Source organism: Anomalospiza imberbis, chromosome 2, assembly GCF_031753505.1.
Source record: "Anomalospiza imberbis isolate Cuckoo-Finch-1a 21T00152 chromosome 2, ASM3175350v1, whole genome shotgun sequence".
Classification (NCBI taxonomy): Eukaryota; Metazoa; Chordata; class Aves; order Passeriformes; family Viduidae; genus Anomalospiza; species Anomalospiza imberbis.
The window spans coordinates 116,046,657-116,058,448 of NC_089682.1; the positions used below are offsets into that span (position 1 = coordinate 116,046,657).

The 11,792-nt window shown below is 40.0% G+C and overlaps 1 protein-coding gene across 16 annotated transcripts in view; it reads right to left on the bottom strand.

Annotated features, from left to right (window-relative positions):
- INPP4A (inositol polyphosphate-4-phosphatase type I A) overlaps positions 1-11,530 on the bottom strand; it is a 70,505-nt gene extending 58,975 nt beyond the window's left edge. For 15 of the 16 annotated variants that reach the window (XM_068182711.1, XM_068182710.1, XM_068182700.1 and 12 more), the window contains exons 1-2: positions 11,464-11,530; positions 4,860-5,006 (exon numbers count right to left, since the gene is read on the bottom strand). The gene's annotated coding sequence lies outside the window, so the exon portion shown is untranslated. The remainder of the gene's footprint in view (positions 1-4,859; positions 5,007-11,463) is intronic. The other variant, XM_068182696.1, reaches the window with a different exon arrangement.
- Between the last annotated feature and the right edge of the window lie 262 nt (positions 11,531-11,792).

Genomic DNA, 11,792 nt, shown 5'->3' on the forward strand with positions numbered 1-11,792 from the left:
CTAATGCATTCTGTAATGCAGAAGGACTCCTTAATGTGCCAAGATCACAACTCAGAATGCAGGACTCAACAGGGCAAAATATAAAAATATATATATATATTTTGCTTCAAAGCCAAAACATTTAAGTTACAATATGCCAGTGTCATCTCTCTAGTGATGGATGCAGCTGGACATAGAAGAGATCTTTCCTATTCTGTGAGGCTCCTATTTAGCAAACTGACTTAGTCTAGTCTAATGAAAGATGTTTTGTATTGGATGCCAAGTACTTATTGGTACTCATTGGTGCTCCTGGGGAAGGGGAAAAAGCACAGTTTTTAAACAAGACCCATAAGAGTGGCACCAGATGACTGGAGCTGTCCTGGGACAGTTACAAGCTGCTTTAAGACTTGAAGAAAAATCACGAGACATTTTTTGTCTGCATTTGCCTCTTCCCTTCACTGCACAGCAAGATACCCAAATTCTCAGTTACAGACAAGCTGGAGTACAAACAAGTGCATTTCTCCAACTCCTAAAGTAGAATAAATACCAACAATCACATAGCAAAACACGACCAACTGAAGCCACTCATTCCCAGCGCTCTGGGCATCTGTTTTTTCCTTGGTACCCAGAACTGCTGCCCCTCAGCTTGACTTTTGCTCCCAGCAGAACTTCCTGAAAAAAACAGACCTCAAAACCTTTTTCTTTCAATTTTTTCCTCCCTCCATATCAAATGCTATCTGAAAGCACTTATTTCCTAGCCTTCCTTCTCAAAGAAATAGAAGACCCTGTGTGGCAGAGCTGACTTGAGAACTATTACTTAACCCATCAAAGCAAATGGGTTAACACATATAACCCATTGTTTGAGGATAAAATGCACCAACAGGCACCACACAAAACAATGCTGATTTGTCCTACTTTGAATCCAAAATAGAAAAAGCTTTTCTTCTGCTAGTATATGTTTTTCAAAGCTGATTCATGGAGAATTATCAGGAAATTATTAACTTTTTTATTATTACTAAAGTAATTGAAAGAAACTAAATGCTACTTGTCAAACTATTGGTATGTGACACATGTCTTAAATATTCACAAAAGACTGTTTTTCAGAATTTTTCTTCAACAGTCATTTAAGTATACAGTTAAAGAACCCATCCTTGAACTAGCAAGGATGAGCAAAGAGCTCATCTGTTTGACAGTGCATCATTGCTGACTTTGAAAACTTTGTACTATCCCCTATCTTATTGTTAAAAAGATGTAAAATGCCCTTAAACTCTAATTTCTATTTTTACCTAGTTCATATTTTTTCAGTCTATGAACTACAAAATAATAACAAAATAGAGCACTGATGGCTTTCTTTTTTTTTTTCCAGTAAGTACAGAAATATCAAAACCACCATATTGATAAATAATTGCAATTCTATGCCAAATTTTTTGGCCCATCAATCCCACTATCCCAAGATGCTTCCAGGACACTATACCAAACCTATATACAACTGGAGTTTCCTCCACACCACTGTTTTTCTCTACACCTCCACTTTGAATTTTTGACAGTATTTGGCATCTGCCTGGGGCAACTCCAAAAACCACCTTGTCTCAGATCGCAGTAGATTTGACTGAAGGAAAGTCTCCAAAATGAACATGCACAACCACAAGTGAAAAATGCCTCCACTTAGAAACACCAGATCAATGTTGAAAAGTCCCAGTAAAAACAGCTCGGTGTTAATACCTGAGCAGCACTTTTAAAACTCTTTTCTTTGCTCATCTTAAAATGGAGAAAAGGCAGAAGTATAATTTCAGACAGCGTATTATTAAAATAAATAATTTTAAAAATATTTCAGATTATTTTATCTTCACATTCTAGATATTTCTGGACTTAAAATTTAGCAGGAACTGCATTAAATGTAGGGGGTTTTAAATATGAAAATTACAGAATGCTCTTGAACATAAATATTCCACAAGGTATCTATTCTTGTTTCAAAACAAAATCAACATAAACACATTTCAAGAATAAATTATCTCTATCATGTTTGACTACAAACCCCCAAAATACCTTAGCAAAATTTATTTTTAGTTTTTATAGCATATATTATATCCTAACAGCAAACACACTACTAAAAAATATCACGACAGAATACGCAAATAAGTTGGAACAACCTTCTCTCTTGTACTGTGCACAGCTCAGCAGAGACACAGCTCACCGGTTCACACGGTTTTGTTGTAGAAAAATATTTAGGTTTTTATTACTGTTTAAGAATCTGTGTGAACAAAGAACAAGGAGAGTGTTTACCTAGATTAAACACCATGCTGTGCAAAGGTTAAGCAAGGGGTACAGTCTTTGGATGGGATTCACTTCACTGAACTGTACTGAAGTTAAGCAAAAGAGGCAACTAGATAGAACCGAGTAGGAAAGGATAGGAATCTTCAAAAGGTCATTTTCTCTAACTTTAAAACAGCTATTTTAAGAGACTATGAAACAAGATTAAATTTGCATTCCAGCATCTCATGTTTAGTAATGATCTAGAGCAGTAGATTGTGCTTATTTGATCCACCGTCATCCTCCTCACTGCCCATTCCCACACACAAAGAATCTGGGTTTGCTGGAAATTCTTCTGTTTCTTCTTCTTCCCCAATATGACTGCGAGATATCTTTTTCCTGAAATTTAGAGGTAGGTTCCCTGAGACCTTATAATCTTTTCTTTTCCAGAAACATCTTCTGGAAGTGATGTTCTTCCAGTTTTTCTGGGCATCTTTTTAAGTGACAGCCATGCAGGCCCGAGATGCTCCACGTGTTGTCTCTCAGGAAGAGGCTTAGACTGATTTTCAAAATAAACCCCCAGTTTACTAGCCAGAAAAACATGACTTGGAGCTAAATAAAACCTAGAATACAGGGGGGAAAAAAGCCACATATAAACTGGGACAGATTCTAAATCTAAGTTAGTTGACCATGACTCTAATAAAAAATAAACCTGAAAGAGCCCTGACACATTTTCACGCTTATCTCCTCAATCCACCCCTCCTTGTCATCCCTCCTCTTGGACTGTCATTCAAAGCACTCTGTTTCCAACAGAACAACGCCCTTCCAAACTACTGACAATCCAGTGCATAAACAGAGTATTTCTTCACTGTGGCAACTTTCCAAGTAAGGACTATGAGATCTTCATACAATTGTTTTTACCACAGAATAACAACATAGTACCACTATACAATAATTAATTATAAAGCAGAAAGGGAAAAAAAAGAGAAGCCATACTATTCTCTTGTGATATTCTTTTCAGCACTTACAAGCCTCAGAATCTCAGGCTGAGCCCTTAGTAATGAACAAATAACTAAAGAACTAAACACAGTGCTACCAGAAGTACATTAAAAATGTTTATTGCTGTGGTATTTTCCTCCTGCTATTTTATGAAGATTTCTGGTAAAGAGCCACCTGATCAATCTCTTAATAGCTGACAAAGCCAATTAGAGCAACTCAGGATTTGCAACAGAGCAGAAAGTGCATTACTCACCCTTGCTCAAAGGATTCAGCTCCTTTTCCAGCCCAGTGTTGGGACACACCAGCATCCAGGGAAAGGGCAGCTCTTCACTAACACACAATTTTAAGTTTCAGTGTTTGTCAAACTAAGGAGGTTTCTGGGGCAAGGGCTGTCACTGTCTGTAAGTGCTGCACCCATCACTTGTCACTACAGGCACATCAGGGATCTACAACCACAGTTTTCTCTTCAGAGCAAGCTTTTCTCTCAGTGCTCATGAGTTTGCTATCCAGCAGTCAGCTTCTAAATGTATATTTGTCACAGGCTAAACTTAACACGCCTTTGTCCAGCCCTACAAATCCACTGAAAGCCTGATTTATCACACAGCTTTCCATGTGCTGTGCAGGGGAACTGCAGGGCAATACAGCAGACAGTAAGCATCACACTCTCCAGTAGTTATCAAAAAGCACAGGCTGCCAAACAGCCTAAGTCTTAAGAATCCAAGCAATCACTGACCTTTATACATCTTTAAGCTTGCCCCTAACTGTACATAAAGCATTCTCCTAGTGACTACTGTCGTGTATTATGCAATTATCACTGTGCATTCTATGTTGGTTAAATATTTTATCCACATGCTAGGCGAACGCACTAACTCAATCAGTAAGAGATGCCATCTATTCAGTTCACATCACCTCTAAATCACCCAGTAGACACTTCTGGTTTGGCATCATAGTCTTCCTACAATACCAAAATGTTGCACATCGGCCTGCATTAGTCCTCTGATGGTCTGCAGACATCCTGCTTGTTGGCTATAACCTAGCTGATATCAGTCACATTTCAATGTCCCCATAATTCCAGCAGCAGAGCTGTGGCAATTAAATTCCCATGTTATCTGTCTTCCTGACATACCCAACACAGCTGTCTCAGATTCCCCTTGTAACATAAGCACTTTGATCATCCCTGTAGTTTTTCCAAGAGTGGTTTGGGTTGGAACGGACCTTGAAGACCAATTAAACCTGCCACGGGCAGGGACACTTTCCACTAGACCAGGTTGTTCAGAGCCCCATCCAACCTGGCTTTGAACACTCCCAGGGATGGGGCATCCACAGCTTCTTTGGGCAACCTGTTCCAATGTCTCACCACTCACACTGCAAAAATTACTTCTTCATATCTAACCTAAATCCACCCTCTTTCAGTTTTCTCTGCCTCTATCACATACTGAGGTGAGGTTTATCAGACACTGCAAGAGGTGTTGCACACTTGTGCTGTATAAGGTCCCAGCCCAGATGTACCCAGCTGAGATTCCCTCCCTCAACTGGAAATACCTCTTTTTGACACTTGCCTGTACCCCATACATCATTTTCATGATGGTGCCAACAAACTTAAACCCAAACACAAACTTAAACCCACTTACCCTCATATAGGCCTTTCTCCTTCAAAATCTTCCATTGCTGAACTCCCTCTTCATAGGAAAAGTTGTTGCATTACTTCCTAAGCTGAGGCTGTAGCACCATCCAGTTTCAGGCATTCAGCACTGATGCCAGAGTCAGGTGCCCAGGCTCTGTTAACAGTCAAGACAGAAAGCAGGAGTTGGGTGCCTAATTAAAAATCTGCCTGTTTCCACTGATTACATAAGAGCTCAGACTGTCATACTGCTAATTTTGACACCAAGGTTGAACCGGGTAAGAGAATTCATGACAATGTGTGGCCTGACACGTTGCTGGGTTGAATTCCATCCCTTTAGTATTATCTAGTTGTCCAATTAATCGTGTGGTCACTCCAGCTAAAATTGCGCACTAGAAATGAACGTCTTCCTCCAGTCCGCAAGTTTCGACAGCCGGCTTTCAGTACAGCATGCCAACAATATCAGCTCCAGAAGAAACCAAAACCAACCAAACAAATATGCCTCAAGAAAACTAAATAAGCCAACTCCCAGAGAATGATTTGTCATATATATCTACCTCCTTCTGTCTCTCCTGTGTCAGCTCTTTTGTGTGCATTTACAGCTCTTACACTAACCTAATCTTCCTCCACCTTGATGCAACACCATGTTAAATGGCTCAGTAGAATCCAGAGAGACCAGATCTAGCCCATTTATATTTCTAGAAAACCTACTTTCTTATTAAAAAAAGATACTAGGCCAGTTTGACATGACCTATCTTAGAAAAATAGATTGTGCTTCATCCTCCCTCCACTCAATTCCCATCTCTTTAATTATTTATTCCTTAAAAAAAATTCTAAGGCTATTAGGGTCAAATTAACAAGCCTGAAGCTGCCTAGATCATATTTTCCATACATGTGAAATTCAATAGTATGAGTAATAAAAATCCTCTAAAAAATCTTAGCAATGGATCTATATTTCAATCACTCATATAAAAAGTACCTTGAAGAAATTCCCAAACTGGAAACTCCCAATGGACTAACTTCAAAGGCCATTCTGACAGCCAGAAAGTCTGATTGATTTTAAAATATGAAGGATGCAAAAACTGGATGCTTCATCTCAGAAATGTAAAATCATGAGTAAAACACCCAAGATTTCCTGAAACCTCCTGAGACCACAAAAAACAGGATCTAGCTGAAGCCCTTGTATAACTTTATATGTGTTGGACTCAATGATCTTGGGGGTCTTTTCCACTCTTGATGATTCTATCGGAACTCCCAGTGCAAATCTGAAATGTTTGTGTTACAAATTCTTCTGTTACACAAGCCTCTAAGAGTCACACAGTACCTTAAATTCTCATTATTCCTTACAACTGCTTATATCCACAAACTGTTGAATACATTCATGTAGGCTTTTCAGTTACTTGGGTCACTCAAGCATGCAACGTCTGGAAAAGTTTCTGTTATAAGGCACAATGATTTTCTTGATAATATTCAAAAGCTTTTTAAAATAATACATACATTATTCATTACAAGAAAACTATATACATGCTGTGTGAATTTTTTTTTTATTCCTCTTCTTGTTATTTTAGCATTTTGGTATCTCTACCGGCTTGACATAAAAATGCAAAAAAAAAAAAGAAAAAAAAAAAAAAAACAACCAAACAAAAAAACCTCCTTAAAAGAACAAAACATTTCCTTAGTTTGCAATTTTACACCCTTTTTCTGACCCACATTTGCAATTCTCTGCCTTGAGCTGCAGTAATCATCTTGTTAAAAGGTAATATTTGTATATGTTGCCTCCTTCAGACAAATTTGGCCTTAAGTTTAATATACTCACTGATTCATTCTTCAAACAGCAAAAGTGTGAGTTGTGCATCTTGGTGCTTTAGAAGTAGGTTTGTAGCTGCCTGCACAAACTATGTCACACAATAGTCAAAATAGGCAAGCAGCTAAGATTTCTTATGAAAATCATGGCTAAAAATGTCTAACTGTGCTAAATTAATAGCTATGGGGCATCCAATAGGAGGGGTAGAAGTGGGAGGGCAGGCACTCTTTGGTGACCAGTGACAGAATTCCAAGGGACGGCACGAAGCTGTGCTGGTATGGTTAGCTTAGATATTAGGAAAAGCTGCTTCACCCAGGTGGTTGGGCACAGCTCCCCAGCGTGGTCACAGCACCAAGCCTGACAGAGCTCAAGAAGCACTTGGACAACACCCTCAGGCACAAGGTGGGATTCTTGGGGCTGTCCTGTGCAGGATCAAGAGTTGGACTTGATGATCCTCATGGGTTCCTTCCAACTCAGGAGATTCTACGATCAAATAAATTCTAGTTCAGCAAGGTGACTCAGCTTAGGGGCAGCACATGAGCAGACGCATAACTATAAGCTTCAGTTCCACTGTAGCAAGCAGAAAAGTTAAGATTTCTCCTGGTGTAGATTTTAAGACTGACCTGACTTTTTGGGAGACCTCAGATCACTGACAATTGCTGCTGACTTCATCAAGGGCTGCAGATCCTCAGTGTCTACAGAGGACTTTTACCGAGATGTCTGACTACAGATTAAAGATATGAACTTGAAAATTTTCCCTGGCCTCCCAAGGTTATGAAAAATCCTGCACTAAAGCTAAAAATAACTATGAGTCTATTCTGCTATTTATTCTTCAGAGAGTAGCACGCTAGCAATGCCTCGGTCTGAAGCAAAGTGCAGATTTTTTGTCTTTTATTGCAGTGCTCCAAGCTATTGCAGGCCATACGTATGGAGACCGTACAGAGTGTTCACAAGTGTTTGTACTGTGCAGTCCAGACCTTTCGATGTGGGGAAGTCTGTACCTGATGACCCACACTTTCTATCTTCCCAGATAAAAGGAAAATACTAATGGAAGCAGGAAATTATCCATATGTAGAGCTTCCAAGAATGAAAGTAGCATGGTAGGCAGCAGGTTTTGAAGGTTGGCTTAGATGGTTCAGATCAAGTGTTAATTATCTCAGTATGTTTTAGTGAAATAATTACTGCTGAAACCCTAATTATTATTCTGTGGTAGTTCATCTATGTATCTCCCAAGGATAACACTGAGATTATTAACAATTAGGTACTGGACATTTTGTAATTCACTGTAACAGCTTTATAATTAAAATGCAAACACAGGAGTAAAATTAATGTTATTGAATTGAATGCAAGCTTGGACTGGATAAAGTTCCAAAGACTTTAAAGGGCTTGATGTAAGAGTAGCATTTAATTCCAGAAAAAACTTGATTTTTGTGCTTGCACAGAACATAATATAGGCAAAATATTTGTAAAAAGAGACAGCAGTCATAAGAAAGAACCAAAGTAATAGCCCACAGATCTTTCTCGCTTCCAGACACTTTAAACATTTGAAATTCTGTCTCTGCCTTCTCCCTGTGTACCCTCTTCAGCTGTTCTCATTAGCTATGTGACATTATGTCCTCTTACCCTTCTTTCTTTCCCTCTCCCTGGATTCAGGCTCTATTCAATACCATTATGCCTTCATGTAACATAATATTCAAACTCAGTTCTTCATCTCTCTCTTCACTGCTAAAAGCCATGGTTAGCTCTGTATACTAAAGCCAGCAGTCAGAAAACCCTCTAATGGAATACAGAATGTTACAGAAAGGCCAAGTGCCACACATTATGCAATGACTGCATGTGTAGTTATTGCAATTATTCATGCAACATTGGCATGGGGCATGAACCGATCTAGCAGTAACAAGAGGATGATGAACATTATGCTCTAAGAAACAAGATCACTGCGCGTTTAACGCAGCCACGCAGTCACACGTGGCCTGCTCTGCGTTTATACTTTACAAACTGGCAAGAAGGAAAAAAGAACAAACTAGCAAATGCTGGCGGTTTTGCTAAAAAGCCCCCAAAGTGTAAAAGCAGATAGTAAATTTGCAGTAAAAGCTAACAACAATAACCATAAAGCAGCTTGCTGTGCTTATATTAATGATCACCTCTCCTTGGTCAGTCACCTGTGCTGTTTGTCCACTCATCATCTACACCAGAACAGACTTTAGCAAGGCACATTTTCCAGAGATGCCACCCAGAGAACTGACTGAAGAGAAAGCTGTGACTTTTGCTTAAAAAGAGTGCCATAACCTGTCTTATACACAATTAAGGAACCTTAATCAAAAAAACTATGAGGAGCTTTACCTATGCAACATAGTTTGACTCCTAATAAAGAAGCCACTAAATCCACATCAGTGGAAAGAAAGTATCCACCAAAGTACCAAGCAAACAGGCAAACAGAAATGGTGGCATTCTCTTTGCCTTCTCTCCTATCTTCTCTCCAGATCTACTCTAACACAAAGTTTCAATCAGGTAGTGCAATCTGACAAAAAATGGAGTGGGCTGCACAGCCATGGTCGTATTTGAGGAACACTCAATTAGGATGATATGCTGTCCCTCTAGAGGAGCCCCAAAAGCTGGCTTTTAGCTCTGTTATTATGGATTTCTTTGCAAGTGAGGAGACAGACTCCACAGGGGAGAAGTCATAGCTGTCTCGGGGTAGAATGACAATTCTTTTTTAATTTCTTCAGCAAGAAACACAACTGCATTGGATGGAGATGAAGGATGGCCTCAGGCATTTCTTTTCCAATGCAGACAATGATTAATAAAAGAAAGAAAGATGGTATGAATGACTAGTATTACTGCAATTCCTTTTAAGTCACAATATAGCTGCAGGATCTGGCAATGCTATTTTACTGCTGGCAACTTTATCCCGGCATTCTTGGCATGGAGAAAGATCTGTAAGTGCATGCCTGATTCCCAAGTTGTTCTTCACTGAGCAGTTCAAGATGGTCAAAAGAAAAAAAATATACATAAGCCCGTAGAGCATCCTGTTGTGCACTGTATTCCATTCTGCCCCAGTTAAATAACTGAGTTCCTGGTATCGACCATGTGCTTTAATTTCAGATGTAGGCACAGTCATGGCAGCACACCTCTCTAGACTTTTCAGTAATTGATTCTCAGTCTGCATTAAGACACACAATTAACACAAAAAAAGCAATGCTGCGGGAGAAAGTGCATCTGCTGACTTTGTCTGCTTGACCTTACAAACTGATCTCCCTTAGCAGGAGCAGGGGAATAATCTCTGAGAAGTCAATACTGTTCACCACTGACTCTACTCCACCATTCATTATCTGCTGAACTCTGTAAAAGTGCACTAAGGGCACTACATCAGGGACAAGGACACTGAGGCCCACCCTCAATTTCTACATGCAACCATAAGCATCACATTTGACCAAGAGCATCCTGTTACACCTCTCACTACTTCCTACTCCCACACCAGCAAAACTTCCTGCCTCTACCAGAAGACTCATTTTATTAGTCTGCTTTATACTGCCTTGCAGTTCAGGCCACATCCCCTCATCTCATCAGCGTATGTGGCCCAACTTCCCTCACTCTCTGGAATAGCAGAAGCAGCTGCTTAGCTCAAAACACAGCCACTCTGCACACAGGAAGCAAGAGGAGTCCTATGACTGAACTTTGCTTGGAAACCAGTGGCCAAGAGTCTTCTCCATTGACACAGGAAGCAAGAGGAGTCCTATGACTGAACTTTGCTTGGAAACCAGTGGCCAAGAGTCTTCTCCATTCACACAGGAAGCAAGGGGAGTCCTATGACTGAACTTTGCTTGGAAACCAGTGGCCAATAGTCTTCTCCCTTCACACAGGAAGCAAGAGGAGTCCTATGACTGAACTTTGCTTGGAAACCAGTGGCCAAGAGTCTTCTCCCTTCACACAGGAAGCAAGAGGAGTCCTATGACTGAACTTTGCTTGGAAACCAGTGGCCAAGAGTCTTCTCCCTTCACACAGGAAGCAAGAGGAGTCCTATGACTGAACTTTGCTTGGAAACCAGTGGCCAAGAGTCTTCTCCCTTCACACAGGAAGCAAGAGGAGTCCTATGACTGAACTTTGCTTGGAAACCAGTGGCCAAGAGTCTTCTCCCTTCTGCTAACAGGAGCCCCACCAGGACAGAGATTTCTCTCTCAGGGCCTAGTAATGTGACCATCAGCCTCTGCACCTGGCCACGCCACAGGACATAAAGCAGCTCTTTCACTGTGGAGAAGTAAATACTTGACAAATGTTTGTGAAGTTCCCAGCAGGGCTCACTTCCCATCCTGAAGGATACTGCTTTGTGCTACAGCAACGCTCAATGACAGGCAGACCTGCCTTCTTCATCAACATCTCTGGATGTTTAAGGAGAAAAAGTAAAGCAAGACTGGTTTGTTCCTATGGTAGAAACAGCAACAAACACTGGTCTTTCAGCATAGGCTGTACTTTAACTCTCACAGACTTCCAGAAATACATAATTTGTCCAAATACAAACATAGCATACTGTCACTAGCTATTGAACTTCCTCACCTTCTGTGGGCAATGCATCCAAATAAGAACAGAAAACCCCTGGCCAACATAATGAACTACTCACTCAACAAAGCATAGGGTAAAAGCATGCCACTGGTACTAGAATGTTGGATCTTGTCAGCACTTCATTATTTCCAAGGCTGAAAGTTCCATTTAGATTTCTCTGCCTCTTAATTTATCATGAATCTTTCAACCCCTGCCTTCAGTGTCAACAGATCATCACACATTACAGTAGTAATCACTAAAATTATCTTACCTTACTCCACCTTTCACAAATGAAATTCAGCATGTGTAACCAGTTCTGAAAGACAAAAAAAGCACTAATTATTTCTGACTGAATCAATCATATAAACAAGTTAATAGTATAGCTTTTTTTTTGGTGGGGGAGGGGTGTGGGGAAGCAGGGCAGTAAGTAATAATTACAGGAACTAAACCCAACTAAAAACATGTGAAAAAAAGGCTGAGTGTTAACATTTTATAACATAGCTTCTCTATCATTTGAAACAAAATCATTCATTCAGTTTCACACCTTCACCTCTTTATTGACACTCAGAGAGCAAAGTCTGTATAACTGGAAGGTAGGAA